The sequence below is a fragment of the Notamacropus eugenii genome, chromosome 2 (genome assembly GCF_028372415.1).
Source record: "Notamacropus eugenii isolate mMacEug1 chromosome 2, mMacEug1.pri_v2, whole genome shotgun sequence".
In the NCBI taxonomy this organism is placed as follows: domain Eukaryota; kingdom Metazoa; phylum Chordata; class Mammalia; order Diprotodontia; family Macropodidae; genus Notamacropus; species Notamacropus eugenii.
The window spans coordinates 51,277,448-51,297,426 of NC_092873.1; the positions used below are offsets into that span (position 1 = coordinate 51,277,448).

The following is a 19,979-nucleotide window of genomic DNA, read 5'->3' on the forward strand; positions in this document are numbered from 1 at the left end:
TTATATAGTCAACATGAATTTATTAAGCACCTATCATGTCCCAGGTACTGTGCTAACCATAGAAGATACAAGACAAAATCAAAATTGATTGTCTTCAGGGAATTCATACTCCCCACTTGTTATATTCCCTAACCTAGACCCCAGCTCCAGCCCTCAGAGCCTAAAACCCCAACCTCTAATTTCAAGCTCTTCAATACCCTTTGACCTTGTTCTCACGTCCCCAGCCCTTTGCCTTCCCCAATGCCCCCAGCTCTCAACCCCTCAGCTTTCCAAAGCCTCAGGCTTCCAGGCTGCAGCTTGCCTGCCCCATTTCTTATTACCAATAGAGATCATTAATAAAAACCCTACTAGGTACAATGACAGTCTTGAGCTTTACAAGGGAGGTAGAAATGAAAGGAAGGGCTAACTTGGGAAAGAATAATCAGAGATAATAGATTTTCTTCAGGAACAGATTTTCTGGATGGTAATTGGGGAAGACAATGACCACACCAAGTGCAGCTCATCTCTAGGCTCAGCTTTGATCCCAGGGTCTCGTTAGAACTCGTACACCTAAGCAATCTGATCCTTTCTGCACTTATTATGTGAAAGCAATGAGAGGTAGAGTGGGTGATAGAGAGAGTTGGCCATGGTGTCAGGAAGACCTGAGTGCAGGGCTGACTTGTGGCCCATCCTAGCTGGCTGACCCCAGGCAAGTAGCTTCACTTCTCAGAGAAACCCTCCAAGACTTTTATGTTCCATGGAAGACACTGAGTTCCCCGTACCAGTGAAATAATAAGTCCCTCATCCTATTCCTACTATGTGCAGGGCACTGGGCTAGGCTGTGGGGGCACAAGGAGAAAAGGAAAAGAAACCCTTGACACTCAAGAAGCTTACATGCCTTGGGAGCAACCTCTCCTAGTCCTCCAAGAGGTTAAACAGAGAGATACAAGAGAGAGACAGAGACAGAGAGAAAGAAGCGGAAGGAAGGGGAGGAGAGAAGGAGGAGAAAAAGGAGAAGAGAAGAAGAAAAAGGAAAAGAGGTGGAAAAGGAAGATAGATATAGATCAACAGATATATAGTTATGTATGTGTGTGTATTTATATATACGTATAAATACACATGTAAATACATAAACATATGCTCACATATATGCATATATACAGACATATACACACATATCTATTTCTGTAAATATAGATAACATATAGATCTAGATTCAGGAGAGATATAGATCTTGATATCTCCCAGGACTCCCCTGTGACCCTTTAGCTCCTCCAAGAACAGGAACAGATCCTTCTTCCCTCCCCTCTCTCACTCTCCCTTGGGTACAGTAGGAACAGCTGGGGGGAGGGGGCACTTTGCCACTTGCAACCCCCAGAGCCTGGAGTCTGGCCACTAGGCTGCTGGGGGGGGGGGGGGGGTCTTTGCCACTTAAGGATCAGTTGACAGGGTAGGGGACATTCAACGTGGAGAAGACTCAGGGAGAGGCATGAAAGCTGTCCTCAAGTGTCCGAAGGGTTTCTATGTGGGCAGAACCAGGAGTGATGGGAAGAAGCAGGGGTCAGCTGATTAGTGTTTTACAACCAGGTTTCAGCTGGAGGAGGGGAGGCATAGGCCTGACACAGTTAAGTTAATCATGTTTATTAAATAATATTATTACTTAAGCATTATTGACATCTTCTCCATCACTTTCTTAAGACTAGACAATCACCAGAACAGTAGATCAAGCTCTGACTTGTAGCCTTTGCTGAATTCCAAGGTATAAATGCTCACACCGAAGCGCTAACAAAGAGGAGCCAGGGAGCTGGCTCCCAAATGACGCTGCATATTTAGGCTTGATGTCCTCAAGATTAGAGTTGTCCCAGAGTGCCTGGGACTAGGTGGTGCAGTGGATAGAGCACTGGGCTAGCAATCAGGAATAGTTATCTTTCTGAGGTCATGTCCAACCTCAGATACTTACTAGCTGGGCAAGTCACTTCACCTTGTTTACCTCAGTTCCCTCATCTGATGAGCTGGAGAAGAAAATGGCAAACCACTCCAATATCTCTGTCAAGAAAATCCAAAATGGGTCACAGTCAGACACAACTATAAACAACATAATAGCTAACATTTATATAATACCTACTATGTGCCAGGCGTTCTGTGTACTTTATAGTTATTGTCTCATTTGCTCTTTACAACAACAATGGGAGGGAAGTTCTATTACTATCTCCATTTTACAGATGAGGAAACTGAGGCAACCAGGGTGAAGTGACTTGCCCAGGGTCACATAGCTAGTAAGTGTCTGAGGTCAGATTTGAACTGAGGTCTTCCTGATTCTACACACTACAGTACTCCTCAGATAGAACTTGAGGGAACCTCATTCCCCCAAAAAATGTTGGACAGACCCTCTGTGGTCAACTGATACAAAGACACGGATAATAGTTGTCTAATATGGGCAAGTGTGGCTCAGTTATAGTCAATGTGGAGCAATGGAAAAAACTCAAGAGTTGGAGTCAGAAGACCCTGAGTTCAAATCCTGGCTCTGATACTTACCATTGGTGGGACCTTGGGAAAAATCACAACATCCTTGGGCTTTGTTTTCCTGTAATGATATAGTGAGACTGGACTAGGTGTCCTCTGAGATTCCTTCCAGCTCTGACTCTGGCCCTGTGACCAAGCCCAAATCATTTCCCCTCTCTGGGCCTCAGTTTCCCCATCTGTAAAATGAGGGGTTGGAGTGGATGGCCTCTGAGATCCCTTTTAGAGCTATGCCTCTGGGGTCTCATGGCTGCCATTTGTTTCACTGGAAGAGGTGACCCTATTGGTGAGGTCACCAATCCATTAAAATCCTGAAAAATGTAAGGTCCTTGAGAGCATTTTTGTCCTGGTAGCCCTTGTGGCTAGTACAGTGTGCATAGTAGGCACTTAGTACTTGTTGAAGTTAATTGAACGGACATGTATAGAAATACCTCTAATATAGAGTGATAAGTGCATCTGAGATATAAAAAAGGAAAATAAAGGAGAATTGGGGAAGGCTTCATGGAGGTAACCTTTGAGCCAAGCCTGAAAGGTGGGAGAGTGGGCAGAAAAGGGATTTCAGGCAAAAGGAAGGAGATTTGGAGATCATAGGGTCATTGATGTTCAGAGGTCATATGGTCCAACTCCCTCATTTTATAGATGAGAAAACTGAGGGACAGAGAAATTAAGTGATTCGTTCATTGCTACGCAACTAGTACAGGTCCCAGACAGCATTCTAACTCAGGTCTTTCTGACCCTGAGATTACCATGCTATCCATCACACTACCTAACTGAGCAATGTTTTTTTTAGAAGTCCTACTGGCTGTGATGCCCTAGGAAGCTGCCCCCTTTATCTACCCCTCGGCCTGTCTCTAGTGAATATGTCCTTTTGGTTGGAGTGTGGGATTTGAGCAGGGAAGTAAAGAGTGAGGAGGCTACAACAAAAGGCTGGGGTCAGCATTCAGTATCAAACTGACTTGGTTCTTCTAGTTAACAATGGAAGGCCTGGGGGTAAGGAGGCAGGTGTAGACTAGGCATCAGATGATGAATTTCACTCTGATTCACCTTCCCAGTGATGTCAGTTTTGTTCTGATGGCAGATGACTAAGGCTTTCCTGGGTTCATTCATTTATTCATTCAGTCACTAGGTATTTCAAGTGCCCAGGCCAGCAGGGAAAGAAGCCTTTCTGGTCGTACCTGAGAACTCTAGATCTAACTAGACAACTAAGGTTCACCTACTTGAAATAGGCAGACAAAAATCAAAGGGAAATTGCTAATCACCAGTGGACCCTAAATGACACAAGCCCAGGGAAGACATGATGAGAAGGAGAGATGACAAACTTTGTCTGTAGCCAAGCTGTTGACTCCTTCTGCATCGCCCCCGTGGAGACCTTGACAAGCTGATCTGGATGTGAATCTTGGCTCTGCCACCAATCATATGGGCAGGTCACTAAGACTCTTTGGCCTCAGTTTCTTCCTCTGAAAAAAAAGAGGACACTGGACTAGGTGATCTCTATGGTCCCTTCCAGCTCCAATGATGCAGGATTCTATCTCTCTGGGCCTGCCAGAGCCCAGCTCCCTCCACAGAACAGGCATCAGTGAGAGAAGCCCTCAGAGACCCTTGGGGAGAGCAAGATCCAGCCTGTTACCTGTCTATTTAGGGTAACAGGAGCAGGGAGAGTGAAGGAGGCAATTTGGGGGTCATGAGTAGGGGAGCAGGGCACGCTTCTGGCAGCTAGAAGCAGGCCATTCCAAGACTTTCCCCCCAAATAGGCCTCCTTCTCCCTCTCACATGCCACACCTCCTGCCCCTCCCCTCAATCCTGCCTCCAAAATTCTTATGGGGTCACAGCCATCTGAGTCAGGGGGTAGGATTAGCTCTGGAGAGGGAAGGCTGGAAAGGGGGAATGAGGGAAGATGCCCAGAGTGACTGTGCCAGGTTGCTTGCCCTAGCCTGCCCCTCCCCTCCATGACTCAGCAAGGGAGATTTGGCAAACTTCTCCCTACTGAGAGCCCCAGAAAAGGGGAGAAAATGCTGGAACCAGACCTAAGCTAGGTCAGAAGAAAGCCCAGGAATCCAAAATCCTTATCCCTGCTTCCTTCTGAAGAACAGGCTGATAGAACTAGAGTTGGAAGTGACCTCAGGAGGCACCTAGTCCAACCTTTTCATTTTACAGATGAGGAAACTGAGGCCCAGGGAGGTTCAGTGACTTGTACAAAGTCTCCCAGGCTGTAATCATCAGTGGCACAGTTTAAGCCTGGGTTCTCGGACTCCAAATTCATTGTTCTTTTTACTGCCAAAGGGCCTAGCCTGCATTCTGGCTTTGCTACTACCTGTGACCTTGGACAAGTTACTTACACCTGCCCTCACTCCCCACCTCCTCCACCTCCCACCTCTGGCCTCTGTTTCTCCCTGGTGTTAAATGAGAAAGTCGAACTAAACAATCTTTCTCCTCACTCTGGCATTCTGTCCTATTGAATCACTGATAGATAGTCTAAGACAGAGAAAATTGCCTCTCCCACAAGCCTCAGGATCCATCAGATTTAATTCTTTAAAGGACAGACTCAGTCTGAGAGCATCTGATGCAGACATATAGCTGCCTCAGAATTTGGGGAGCCCCTGGGCAGACTAACTAGGATCTAAGACTCAGAGCTAGAAGAGACCCTGGATACCATTGCATCCAGCGCCTTCCTTTTACAGATGAGGAAACTGAAGCCCTGAGAAGGGATGTGATTTATGGGAGAGACAGAATTCTCTCAGCCTCCTGGGGTGGCCCCCAATTGTCCTAGAGTTCTGTGGCCTCACTGAGACCACTGGTCATCTGTAGCACTCAGAATGGTAACATGAGCACTGTCTGAACCACTCCCAGGCTGTCTCCTCCCTATCGCCCCCTTCCTCCCTCTCCCGTCTGTCCCTCCTGAAATCCAAAGACTGTTGCTTAGCAACACCTGAGCCAACAGGAAGCTGGGATGCCCAGATGGAGATAACAGACACCCAGGATTCTACCAAGAGGCATCTCTGGGTTCCTTTCTCCCTGTTCTATGTCTCCTACCAGCATCATTCAGCAGCTCCTATAAATCTGGGGCTTCTTCCCACTGCCCTGTGCCCTCCCTGTAGGGCACCCTCCAAGATCATGCCTCCTTATACCTCCGCAGCACAAGATCCCTCCCGTAACCTTTCTGTCTAGCTACACTCTTTCCCTCCTTCAAGGCCCAGCCCAATTGCCACACTCCCAGGCTACAATCTTCCCTGGCATCTTTGGCCACAGTGACTTCCTTGATCTCCTACGGTGCTAGAGTTGACATAGTTGTTCAGTCTTGTGGCCCCTAACAAAGCTCCAAGTAGGGACCATGTTTTCTCCTTTTCTTGTTTTATAGCATCTTAGGATTGTAGATCAAGGGGAGAAGGGACCTCAGAGACCAGCATTTTCTCTGTTTTCCATGCCTGGAATGTCCTCCCTCCTCCACTTTATCTACTGACCTCCTTGCTAAAATCTCATCTTTTATAGGAAGCCTTTGTCAACCCCTCTTAATTCTAGTGCCTTTCCTGAGTTATTTCCTATTTGTCCTGTATAGAACTTGCTTTGCATGTATTTGTTGTCTTCCCCATTAGATGGTGAGCTGTTTAAGGGCAGGGACTATCTTTTGCTTCTTTTTGTATCTCCAGAGTTTGGCACAGTGTGTGGCACATAGCAAGCGCTTAATCAGTATTTATTGACTCACTCACCTCTGCCAAGGCCTGGGCTTTCCCCTTCTTCTAGGACTAGGACAGCCACTATGGTTGCCCAATCATTAGAGCCCTGGTAGATAGGGGAAGTAGAACCCCTTATAGAAGGATTGCATTCAGCATTGAGGGGATTCCACAGTGGGGTGTTGGCTACTGGGGAAGACATACAGGGAGGAAAACAATACACCATCTGTGCTACCTGAAACTGTGGCACCTCCCTAGATCCCCCAAGACAGATCTGAAACGGGGGGAGGGCTTGGGGAATGAGTCAACCAAATGCTTTACTGCTGCCTGGTGTTTTTAGGCCAAGTAAAAAAAATCATGGAGAAAGTAGGATGATGAAACTAAGGCAGAGACACAGCCCTCATTGGTCCACAGTTACCCAGTGCCAACAAGAGCCCGGATCCTAGGCCTGTGGGACAGTCTGTCAGACAATCAGGATAAAGACCCATTTAGAGAAAAGTAGGGATCTGAGAGCCTGAAACTATCTGTCTTTGAGCTCCTGACTCCCTGAATATACAGTGGCTTGTAGTGCCAGGATTGAAATGTTTGCATGCAAAGGAGAGGTGATCTGGTGACTGTTAATTCAGCTAGCTACCTCCCAACAGGAAGAGGGAAAAGGTCTCAGTTTTGTGCTAAGGCTGGAGAGAACACTTCAGAGAACAGTAATCCACGGGGCGTGATCGTGGAGGTCCCACACAGGCCAGCAGATCCAAGTAATCAGAGTTGTCTCCTGGTCACCAGGCCTCATTTGATATAACAGGACTTGGCTAATATAGTAATACACAGTTCTTTGTAAGTTGCTTGGAACTGTGTGTGCTTTCCCTATTCCTCCATCAGACCAGGACCTCCCCAAGGATAAAGACTGGGTCTCTCCCCTCAGCCTGGGACCTCAGGGATTTCATTCCCCAAAGTTCAGATTCTAAAACAATAAATTCTCCAGAATCTTCCTTAGATGAGAAGTCTTAGTCCCAGCCCCGTGGGGAAGAAGGGACAGGGCCCAGATCCAGGGCTGCCTGCTGGAGATCCTGACAGTACAATGGAAACAATGAGTCTTCAGCGCAGCTGGCTCAGCTCCAGCCCAGCCCAACCCCCACATTCCCATTGCATTAGGCAAATGCCCAGAAAAGGGATGATCCCCACAGATCAGAGTTGATCCTAAGTGAGAGTCATTGCAGCTTTTGTCACTGGGAAGCAGATTGTGATGGAGGTGTTCCAGATGAGGGGTGGGGGTGGGGAGAGGGAGTGCCTCCTGGGAGGGAGGGTCCCATTGGGTTATTTTTTTTCCTTTTTAATACCAAGCCCCAGTGGCATCCTGGAGTTGGAGCTCAAGGAGCTGAGTTCAGTACCCTACAGGCAGGTCTCTTAGCTTTTCTGGGCCCCATCTTCCTCATCTAGAAATGGAAGGAGAAGAGTGAAATCAGAGTTAGTGGGTGCAGTGGGCAGAGGGCTAAGTGCTTGGATGCTTGGGATTTGAACCAAGCCTCTCCAGGTCCCAGGTCATCTCACCACCATGGGTTTCCCCTCCTTAGGGGACCCTTAGATGCCTCTAGGACCCCTTCCTGCTGTGTCTGACCACATACCCAGAAAGGGAGGGAGGGAGGGCTGGGCAGAGATCCAAAGAAGCACAGCCCAGCCCCTGCCCAGGTGAGAGTCTCGGATCTCTTGTTCATTCACAAAAGGCTCTTCCAAAGGCCCCAGGGTTGGGAGGCTTAAACTCGTGGACTAGAGAAGATTTATTAAGATTTATTAAGGCGTTACTACATTAGAGAAACTGCACTGTGTGCTGGGATCCAAATGCAAGTAAGCAAGATGTCATTCTAGTGAGCTACAGGGGAGCAAGAAGGGGAAGGTCTGGGCATGTCCTTATTCTCTTGAGGAGATAACCTGTCATCACAGCAAGCAAGCAAGCATACTACTGGGATCCAAAGACCTTGATTCAAATTCTGCTTACTGCCTGTGTGACCTTGGTCAGGTCACTATCTCCCTTGGTCTCAGTTTCCTCATCTGTAAAATGAAGAGGTTGGACCAAATACTTGTAAGGTCCCTTCCAACACTGAAGTTATGATCTTTGCCTTGAATTAGTGGAGGACCCGACCGCAGTTCAAGCAGGTATTAGAGAAGATGAGGATGGAGGGAGTGGGGTGGGGAGTTAGGAGAGAGGAGGAAGGGTGTGGGGAGGAACTTCTGACAGTTCTAGGAAAGTTGCTTAGGTCTGGAACTAGAAGGAGGAGGGGGTGGAAGTAAACAGGCCTGTGAGTAGCTAGAGTGAACAACTGCCTTCCAGATCACTCTCCCACTTGGAGGGTCAATCTGAAAATCCCATCATTAGAGCCCTATTCCTTGGAGTCGTCCTCCAAGAGTCCCCTTTCCCAAAACAGACACCCCAGGGAAGGGGAATGTCTTAAGCCTTATCAGTCATCACCTCAGAAAGGATGATATGGACAGCTGAGAGCTATGTCCTAGGAAGTGGAGGCCTCTGGGAGAAGGGGCAGATGCCCAAAAGACAGATTTTACAAGTTACCCAAGATACCCCAAGGGAGGCTTGTGTATCGAAAGGGAAGGGAGAATGGGAAGGCAGCCATGAACCAGCAATGGACTGGACAAAGGGAGCCCAGGAGCTCAATACTCTCTTATTAGACAGCTCTGATGCCCCTTCTTAATCTAGAGGACAGATTTATATGGTATGTGTGTATATAAATACGTGTGTGTGTATATATGCATGTGTATAAACAGGTATGTAGGTGTAGATATGTATATATACTTATATATAATGTACACACATATACATACACATACATATATACACATATATGTATATGTATGTTGTTGTTCAGTCCTTTCAGCCATGTTGGACTCTGTAATCCCATTTAGAGAATACACACACACACACACACACACACACACATCACATTTATGTGGCACTTTAGACTTTAGTCAAGAAGTCACCTGACTGCAGGCAATTCTCTAAGATTAACTTGTGGGAGCAAGTGACTATCAACATTGGGAAAGGGAGTTTCCTTTTCAGGAATTCTGCATATGAAGAAATCACAGGTCCTGTTCTTCAAAAACTGTGTCATCTATACACACACATATGTGGGCAATCAGGTGGCAATGTGGGTAGAGTACTGGGCTTGGAGTCAAGAAGACCCAAGTTCAAGTCTAGCATCAGATATTTATTAGCTCTGTGACCCCTTAAGCAAGTCACTTCACCTCTGTTTGCCCCCGTTTCCTCATCTGTAAAATGGGCATTATAGCACTTACTTCCCAGGGTTATTGCACGGATCTAATGAGATAATCTTTGTAAAGCAAATATAAACCATTGTAAAAAAAACACTAGCAAACAGTAAGTGCTGCATACATGTTAGCTATTATTATATATGTATTTAAGTTTACAAAGCACTTTCTCTCATTTACCTGTCATAACAACCCTGTGAAGTAGAGGGACCAGGGCCAGCAAAGTTCAGTGGGATACATAGGAAGGCTGCACAGGCAGCCCAGGTTAAAAGCAAAGGGAAACAAACAAGATTGGTTACACAGTGTTTTGTGTCTTTTTTAATGGCAACATGAAGTAGACTGTGAAGGACAGATGAGGAAACTGACTCTCAAAATGGTGAATTAACTTGCCCTAAGGCCTTGGGTACATAACTCTCCTCCATACAGTCAGCATTCCAATCAAACTTCCCTACTTCCAATTCCCTAACCTTAGTATTACATCTCCTCCCACCAAGTTTGTTTGAATGAGTGGATGGACCGATGAACAGATGTATGGATAGATGAATGAATTAGTGGATGGATAGATGGATGGATTAATGGATGAATGGGTGGATGAATAAACAGGTGAATAAGTAGATAGATGGATGAATAAATGGGTGAGCAGGTAGATGGATGGATAGATGGATGGATAGATGAATGGATGGACAGACAGACAGATGAATGGATGAGGTAATTTCTATTTCCCGTGCTAGTACTACAAAGACTTCCTCACTTATGAATTTCTCCTGCCCTTCTCATCTCCCATCCTGGTCTGAGAGGGAACTAAGCTTCTAAGGAGAAAGAACACAGAATAACAGAATGTTAGAGCTAAAAGGGACCCTGCAGCTCTTAGTGGAACTTCCTCATTTTACAGATGAGGGAATTGAGGCCCAGAGAGGTTAAGTTAGTTATCCAACCTCCCCCAACTAGCAAGCATCAGGCTTGAAGCTAGGGCTTTCCTCTATGGCAAGTGTCTGAGGAAGTAGAAGTCATCTTGAAGGGAATGGTATGTAGGTCAGAGTCAGGAAAGTTGCCCAGATCTCCCAGCTCTGTTTTTGAGTTTCCTTGACTGACCTGTCCAGTCTATTCTCTTGTTTGAGAAGAGATTCTGCCTTGGGCTCCTCTCCAGCAGTGGCTGCAGCAGCATAGGGGCTGGGGCTGGGATTGAGCTGCAGGGCCCTGGCTCCACCCCAGAGAGTGCAGTCGTCCCATCTTCTGCTGCAATGCAGGAAAGAGCTGGGCCCTAGTGCTCAGAGCCAAAAAGGGTAGGAGGGGGCGTAGAGAGGGGAAAGCATGAAGTGAAGAAGTATAGCTGAAATCAGAGGAAGGTCAGCCCTGAAAGATCAAGGGGCCAATGGACAGAAGGAAGGCCACTCAGGTGGGACCTGAGGGGAGTGGGCTGCTGGGACCTACCAGTGGGAATCCTATTACCACATGGGATCTGGGACCAGTTGGAGTCTTTCTCAGTGTCTCAGCTTCTCATTCTAAAAAATGGGAAGAGAGGTTTCCCAGTTGTCCTGGCTAAGGAAGCTGAGAAGAAAAGACTTAGGGCAAGTTAATTCACCATTCTGAGATGCAGTTTCCTCATCTGTAAAAAGGGGATAATATATCTTTCACAACCTGCTTCATGTTGCCTTTTAAAAAGACACAAACCACTGTGTGAATGTAATGGATCTTGTTTGTTTCCTTTCGCTTTTAATCTGGGCTTCCTGTGTAGCCTTCTTTTGTATCCCATTGAGCTTTGCTGGCCCTGGTCCCTCTACGTCACAGGATCGTTATAAGAGGCACATGATAGAAAATGCTCCATAAACTTAAAGTTCTATTGAACGTATACACATACATACACATGTACACATACAAGTATATGCTAGGCACTGTGCTTTACAATTGCTATCTCATTAGATCCTCGAAATAATCTACCTGGGAGGTAGGGACTATTATTATACCCATTTTACAGATGAGGAAACTGAGGCAAACAGAGATGAAGTGACTTGCCTAGGAGGTCACATAGCTAGTGAGGCCCCCAGGCTTATACTAGGTTCCCATTCTAAGCCCCGAGCCACTCATCTCCAGGTGTGAGCCCCAGTCCCCAGCACTAATCCCACAACCCCAACACTGAGCTTCAATTCCTAGTGCTGAGCACATTCCTCAAACACTGGGCTCCCCATTTCTGATGTCTCATGCCATCCTTGACCCCGAGTTCTCAGCTCAGCCCCGTTTAGGAGCTCCCATTGCTCTGCACTAAGCCCCCATTTATATCACTGAACTTTCACCCTGTTATCGAGCCCCAGTTCCCGGCAGTGAACTCCATTTCTAAATACTGAAACTCTATCCTGGCCACTGAACTCTTTTCTCTAGGACTGAGTCCCTGTCCCTCACATAGAGTACTGATGCCTAGAATTATGTTTACATTCTTGGTGCAGAGGCTTCATTCCTGAAGCCAAGTTTTCCCTTATTAGCACTGAGCCCACACTAGCAATACTAAACCCTCATCTCTGCCATCGAGTACTCTTTCCTCCCTCCCACCCACTGAGCCTCTATCCCTTGGCAATAATGAGCTCCCATCCCTGATAACACCCTTTCATCCCCATTCCCAACTCAGGGCCCCATCCACTGGCCCCAACCCCCATCCCTGGCTATGGACCCTTACCCAATATCGAATCTTCATGTCTGCAAGGTGCCCAGTGATCTCTTATTGCCAGATATGATATCCTTTTTCCAGTCCTCATCTTTGCCACCTTTATGAAGCATTTGAAACAATTGACCATGCCCTCCTCTTGAATATTCTTTATACCTCTAAAAATTATTATATAACGATATAACTTAAACTTATTTTAATTACAGAATTTTATTAAACTTATTTTATTTAATTTTATTGAATGTTTATTTTATCTAATAATGAATATAATATTGATAATGATAATTAACATTATTTAATATTTAATATTCAAATTATTAATTAATCTAAATGATTCAATTTAATTATTTATTTAATAATCAACAGAGGAATATTTCAAAAACCAAGTAACAAAACAAGAGAATTATATATGAACTTTTGCTATGTATTGGTTTTTTTTAACAAATATAATTTTAAATTTTTAACTAAATCGCCATGTTTGTGTCTTCCTCGGAACTTCTCTTTATTTTAGAATGATTATTGATGTTATCTTCTTTCTCTCTTTTTCCTCATCTCTATCACTACCTACTAACATTTCCCATACTCCAAATAGAAGCCCTTCCTTGGAACAAATAAGTACAGAGAGTTCTCACTTTATGTAAGTGGACCATTCTGCAGACCTTTATGTAAAGCAATTTTTATATAATGCAAGTTTGCCTGAGGACTTGGGGAAGAGAAGGAGGCAGAAAGGGGGTCTTACCCTTGTGGAGAGAGGGGTTGGCACACAGTTCAATGACACATAGGGGCTGTAGACAGAGAAGTGAGAGCAGAAAGAGGATGGGGCTGGGGGACGTGGGAGAATAAGTACCCCATGAGTGCCAGGGACAGACACAGGTACCAAGTGCAAACAGAACACAGATGTGGGCAGGGTGAACATGGTCTTCCCCTCTCAGAGTCAGAGGTCTCAAGCCAAACCCCAAATCCAGCAGTAGCACAACCCTGATGGTCTCTCTCCAGGCATCAGCTCTTTCACTTGGAGGTTTTTTTTGGGTGAGGGGAAGAGGGGAGAAAGCCAAGGAGCACCAAGTAAAGTACAGTAAAGTTAACATAGTGTTTATATAAGTCATGACTGAAAATGGCTGCCTCATTTGGAATCTCTAGTTTATCACCTGTCTGTCAATAGTCAAGAAGTATACTTTGCTATCGGTCTTCTGAAGTTAGGATAGGCTGCTGTGTTCATCAACATTCTGAAATCTTACATATCGCATTCACAATGCAAACTATTCTCCTGGTTCTGCTCATGGCACTCTGAATCAATTTATATGAATCTTCTCTGAATCCATCATATTTGCCATTTCTTACATATCAACAATATTTCATTACTTTTGTAAGCCACAATTTATTCAGCCATTCCCAGTTGGTGGGCACACATATACCTGGAATAAGGTTTGATCTCCAATTCAGATGTTGGTTTTGAAAAGAACAGGCCTAATCTTAGTCTTCTAAGGCATTCTTCCCACCATTTGTTAGTTATCTGTGGTGAGTATCACTTAAAAAAAAAAGGTTGTCAAAGTATCTATCAGGTCAGGGTCTACCCTCACAATCACTATACCCTAGCAGAATGAAGACCCAGCAAGGCAGAAACTGAAAGACAAGCAGAGCTGGCACACCTGACGAGAAGAAGGCCCATCAAGCCCAGTGGGGCAACATGCAAATCCAACAGAGATAGCTCACTCAGAGAGGAGCAAACCCACTGCAAACAGTATGATAATCATTAGAAAATGTCCTGAAGATCAGAGGTATGAGTTGTCTCTCTGCACTTACTCCCTGAGAGAAATTATTATTAAATAACAAATTATTGGGGAGATCACTGACCTTTCCCAAAAATTTATCCCACCTAGACTATCTTATCTTGGTAGAGTTACTGCCTCACCCAACTAGAAAATCTTACAAAGAATTTGACCTAAGGTAAATTCTGGCCCATTGTGTTCCACTCAGGGTGATATGGGCAGGGGCATAGATCTTTGTCTAGATTGTCCAAGGCTGGGGGTGATTTGAAGTAAAGCACATGATCAAAGTCAGGTTCTAGTGAAGTGATTAGACATATACCTTAGGAATATTATTTTAGCAGTGTGGGTGCCGGTTTGGAAAGGGAAAAACTGGAAATAGAGAGAGCAAATCAAGGACTACCTTAGTAGCTCAGGTAAGAAGTGAAGACAAAATGAATTATAATATTGGTGTCATGGGTGGAAAGAAGAGGAAAGATGTGATTCTCAGCCCCTATCTGCAATAATGTTCCCTCATTTCTGAATCTGAACCTGAAACAGTCCTCATCTCTAAACATTGAGCATGCCAGGTACTGGATTATCTGTCACTGACACTGACACTGAGTCTCTATTTGTTACTTTGAGCCCCTATGCCCAAGACTATCACCCTCACTGGGCCCCTCTCCCAAGCCATGTGCCACTGAAGTACCCATCTCTGTCACTAATCTATCACTGGAATGGAGCTCCTTTTCTCCACACTAAACCCCCATCCCACTAACCATCCTATCCCATCAATCTTGACTCACGCCTGTACTACTAGGCCCTATTCATGCCCAAGATGCATTTCTTCTCCAGAACATAAGCTCCTATCTCTATCACTGAGTTCCCATAACCAGATGAAGGTCCCCATCCCCAATGCTGGCTCCTCATCCTCAGCACTGAGTGCTCCACCCCCACCAGACAGTGAGTCTCCATGTCTGACATTGATTTTCAATCCCCATAACGGCAATCTGTCCCTGACACTGAGCTCCCATCCTTGGCAGTGAGCCCTGAATCTTTCACCATGTTTCTATCCCTGTAATTCAGACCCCCTCCTGAGAAGTGGGCACCTTCCACGGACACTGATTTACTTAATAACAGGTTATTTTTTAGGAAATAAATTGATTTGATATCAGTCTCACATCCCTAGCACTGAGCTACCCTCCCCATTTCAGGGCCCCCATGTCAGACTCTGAGCCCACATCTCTGAAACAGCCCCAGCATAAAGTCTTCACTCCATGAGCCACTCACTGGTTCTCAGCACAGAAAACCAGTTTCTGTCACTAGCTCCTCTTATGATCCCTCAGGTCTCCCTGTACAGCAATAAGCCAACATCCTTGCAATGGAGTCACCATCTCTAGCACTGAGCCCCATTCTCTGTCTGATTTCCCATCCCTAACATTGAGGCTCTATCCCTGGTGCTCAATTTCAGTCTCCAACACTGAGATTCCATCCACGGTGATCAGTCAAGGAGTTGGTCACCAGTTCTGGACAGTTGGTGCCCATCTGTGACATGACACCTCTACCACCAGCACTGAGACCATCTCCCAGTGCTAAGCACCCCTCCCTCTGATAGATCTCCCCACCCCTGCTGCTGAATTCTTTGTCACCAAAGTCAGGGGTGACAACTCTGATTCTGTCTTTCTTGCCCTGAACCTTCATTCTGTGTTAAATCCACTGAACGACCCAGATAAATTCTCATGCACACTTTCAGAGCCTCAGCGCTAGCCCCTCCCCAACACTCCCTATCCCTCCTCCTTTGCACTTAGCACTTGCTTATGGCTTCACTGGCTGCACCCTCCGCACTTTCCTGCTGGGAAGTCGTCTGTCTGGAAGGGCAAGATATTTCTGGGTTAATCGATTTTTCTCTGATTCTATGTCCCTTCAGCCTAATGGTTATAATGAATGAAGACTGTTCTCAGAATCCCAAAGTCCTGGCTATCTGACAAACAGAGAGAGGGAAGGGCTGTAGGCATAAAATGGGGTTTGGTCTGGGAAGGAGGGGAGACTGGGGCTTGGAGGCAATTCTTAATGGGAAGGACAGTCTGTGTATGAGGAGACAAAACACCTCCCCTGTCAGCGCTCTGGGGCTTCCAAAGGTCCCATGTGGACCAAACTTTATGCTTTTCCATGGCCTCTCTTAGTCTCAAGTTCATCCCATCCAAAAAGTCTCTCCTGACTGACTGTTGACCTGATCATTCTCCTGACTGTTAGGGATGGTTGAGGCAAGCTTTCTGTCAATCCTGTCCAATTCAGAAAGCATTTATTCAGTGTCTACTATATGCCAAGAAGTGAAGCTGGTGACCTTGCACAGCCCTCCCTCACTCAAAGTCAAGTGCAAGTCATGTCATCATTTCTCTGATGGCTTGGTCTTGTTCGGCAACGAAGGATGAACATACAACAACAATATGCCAGGCACTCTGGGAGGTGCTGGGTGTACACAGACAAAACCAAATACAGTCCCTGCCCTCAAGTGTTCACATTCTACCTAGGGTGAAGGGATGTTACTTAGTCATTTTTCAGTCCTGTCTGACTCCCTGTGATTCCATTTGGGGTTTTCTTGGCAAAGATGCTGGAATGGTTTGCCATTTCCTTTTCCAGCTCTTTTTACAAGAGATGAAACTGAGGCAAACAAGGTTGTGACTTACTCAAGTCTGCACAGGTAGTAAGTGTCTGAGGCTGGATTTGAACTCAGGTCTCCCTAACTCTAGGCCTGCCACCTAAGATCAGGAAAGGATTGTAGAAGGCATTGCTTGAACCTAAACCCTGAAGAAAATTAGGACTTATGAGTGGCAGAAGAGAAAGAAGTCATTCTGTACATGGAGGAGAATCTGGGCAAAAACATACAGGTGGGAGGCAGTGCCTTATGTAAGGAACAGATAAAAGACCAGTTGGGTTGGCCCAAGGGAGTGTGAGTGAAGGGGACAGGAGGTGATGTACAATAAGGTCAGAACAGTATGTGGGGGTCAGATTAGGAAGAGTTTTCAATACAAAATTAATTTATATTTGATCCCAATAGGGATCCATTGAACTTTATTGAGTGGGGGAGTGACATGGTCAGATCTGCACTTTAGGAAAATCGTTTAGCATCTGTGTGAAAGATGGATCATGAGACATGAGATTTGAAGCAAAGAGACCAATTAGGAGGCAAATTAAAAAAAATTCTTGCACCCCCCCATATGAGAATTACTTGTGTCAGTGTATCCAACTCTTTGTGATTCCATTTGAGATTTTCCTGGCAAGGATACTTGAGTGGTTTGCCATTTTTATCTCTAGCTCATTTACAGATGAGGAAACTGAGGCAAAGAGGGTGAAGTGATTTGCCCTGGGTCACACAGCTGGTGTCTCATGTCCTCCTGATTCCTGGGTTGGCACTCTATCCATTGCCCCCTCTAACTGCCCCATGTGAAAGTAATTATACAATTGCTAGCCACTGATTGAGAGAGGAGAACAAAAATCTTCTCGGAACTTAGCAAAGCTTTTAAATGAATTGGTATTCTCTTAAGCTTCTACATACAGTTCAGCTCTCCCTCACTTCAGACAAAGTCAAGTGCAAGTCATTATTTCTCTGATGTCATGTTCTTCGAAAATGAAGGACAAACACAACAACATACAGCTGAAAAAGTCATATAGCGATACGTGCAAGATGTATTATTTATCTGCTCTACGGATAAAAATGACCGTACCTGGCATGTAAATGGTTTAAAACACTTCTTGCAATTGCTACAGGATCTGTGGACCAAGGTTGGGAACCAGTGGATTATTTTGTAGAAAAACAACAATTTTGGTGATGCTTGGGGGTGGGGAGTGTGGAATAAGATCAAGGTCACCAGCCCCTTTGCTGTTTATCATCTACTCCAACTCCTGTGATTTGCATGGAACCCAGGGGACTTAACGATGCTTGAGAGGAGTGTCCTCACCACAGCTTGGCCCAGCTTCCTCTTTGCAGTTTTGCTAAATGGAGGCTCTGGGAGTGAGCTGTCAGAACTCAGAAATAATAGGAGTTCAAAGGAACTTTCTGACTAGAATTCAGGTAAGAGTCTGACTAAGAGATTAAAATAGAACCAAAGGTTAGAAGGACAAGCCTTTAAAATTGCTAGCTGGCTGGGTGAATGCCCCTAGTAGTGTCTGTTTCATGATAAAGCCAAGGATAGCCCCTGGGCTATTACCTAACGGCTGCCAGTCCCTCCTCTCTCCCCACCTAACCCCTGACCAATGCTGTGGGGAGGAAGCCACAGAGTAGCTAAGACCAGCCTTTGGCACTAGCCAGCAGCAGTAAGAGGAGCAGCCCAGTGGAGATACCCAGCAAACGCACTCAATAACGAGAGAAGCCAGAGCAGTAGAGCCCCCCCACCTCAGGGGAGAGAGCAGCTTGTTCAATGACATCACCAAATGAAGTAAGTATCACAGAAGGTTGGGAGTCATGAGTTGCTCCTTAACACTTGGGTATCCCATCAAGCATGTACCCTGGTCGTATGTGTTTGCTGCATATGTTCCCTCCCAGATAATAAGTGTGATAACCTGTGGGAGAGTGTAACTCTTGTTGGTTGGGGGATCTTTTCACTTATTTCACAATACTCTTTGATGAAATGCCTTTTACTTTGAGCTAACATGTCCTTTGGCTGGTCTAGTAAAAGCAAATATCAGTGAGGGCTCATAGGCATTTTTGAATGGATACTGATGCCCAAAGTGACTTCAAACCTAGGGTAGAGTCCTTTTGGAAAACCAAGGACGAACACAGCAAACCTAGGGTAGGTATGGAGGGCTCACATGTGAAGGGCCATGGATGCTACAAAGTGAGCTCTAAAGCACCTTCCCACTCTTAACATTCTGTAAAACAAATGTATGAAGAGTTCACCTGGGATCTGTCATTCCATCTGGTAATTACTCAACACCCATCTGGAACTTCACTTACCTCCAGGGGGAACAAAGTCACTCCTCACAATGGACACTCCTGGGGCATCTAATTCCTCCTCAGACTCCTTCCCTGCAGTTCTGACTAGGTGCTGGCTCTAGTATCTAGGATGTGGAAACCAGCTATGGAATGCTAAGCCATCCTTTTCATGATGTCGTCTCTTGCTTCAGGCTTGGACTTCCCAGAGAAGCTGTACCTAGTGAATCAAAAACAGCCTTTAGATTTGAGAGCCCAGGCACTGGCATTAACTGGCCCTGGGATCTTTGGGCAAGTCACTTTACTTCTCTGGGCCTCAGTTTCCTCATCTGTAAAATGAAAGAGTTGAATTTGATCATCTTTAAGGTCCATTCCATTTCCAACATTCTGTCTTATTTCCCCATTAGACAAGAGACTCCTTGAGGGCAAAGGCTATTTCTCCCTACCCCCATCAGACTAGGGGCTCCCTAAGAACAGGAACTATGTCCCTCCATCAGATAAGGAGTTCTCTGAGGGTAGGAGCTGTGTTACCCTCCCCTCCCCATCAGACCAGGGGCTCCATGAAGACAGGAGCTAGGTCTCCCCTCTCTCAGCCCTGAGGTTTTCAATTCCACCCCATTCCCCAACAGTACGCCTGGAGGGGCTATTTGGGATCTGCCAAAGAAGAACCCTGCAGTTTATCTCCACCTTCCCACATTTCTATATGCAGAGCTGCAGCGCCTGACAATTCCAAAAAGATCTATGGCTAATGAGAAAGCATCTGGATGACAAACTCAGAGCCCCCCCCACCCCCACCTTCCTCCATATCCTCTCTCTTCCCCCTCCCCTTACCCTCTTCCTTGTTAAATAAGCCTTTTCCCATTGTCTGGTGATTTCCTTTCAACCCCTCAGCCTTTTCACAACTCCAGCAGCTCCGTGGTGAGCAGGAGGACCCTGGAGGGAAAAGAAAAGCAGACGATGCTGGAGCGGGAACCAAGAGGAGGAGAAAGAAAGGACTGAAGAAACCTGTTCTTCCCCAGCCCCGCCCCACCCCAGATTTCCTCCATCTCCCAAGCTCTACAGGAGTAACCAGGGAAATTAGAGAAGGGGAGAGAATTTAGCAAGGTTAAATCTTATTCTTAGATAAACGAACCCCTCCCACTCCCGTCCACCACCTCCCTTCTCCGTCTCCTCCCCACCTTCCCTGCAAGGGTCGAGTACTTGTGCCC

General features: G+C 45.8%; 1 long non-coding RNA gene across 1 annotated transcript; it reads right to left on the bottom strand.

Annotated features, from left to right (window-relative positions):
- Positions 1 to 1,516: 1,516 nt before the first annotated feature.
- LOC140525159 (uncharacterized) lies at positions 1,517 to 19,766 on the bottom strand. The gene is made up of 3 exons (XR_011973946.1): positions 19,603 to 19,766; positions 18,796 to 18,991; positions 1,517 to 2,025 (listed from the first exon to the last, which is right to left on the bottom strand). It is a non-coding gene; the product is annotated as an uncharacterized lncRNA (long non-coding RNA).
- Positions 19,767 to 19,979: the final 213 nt, after the last annotated feature.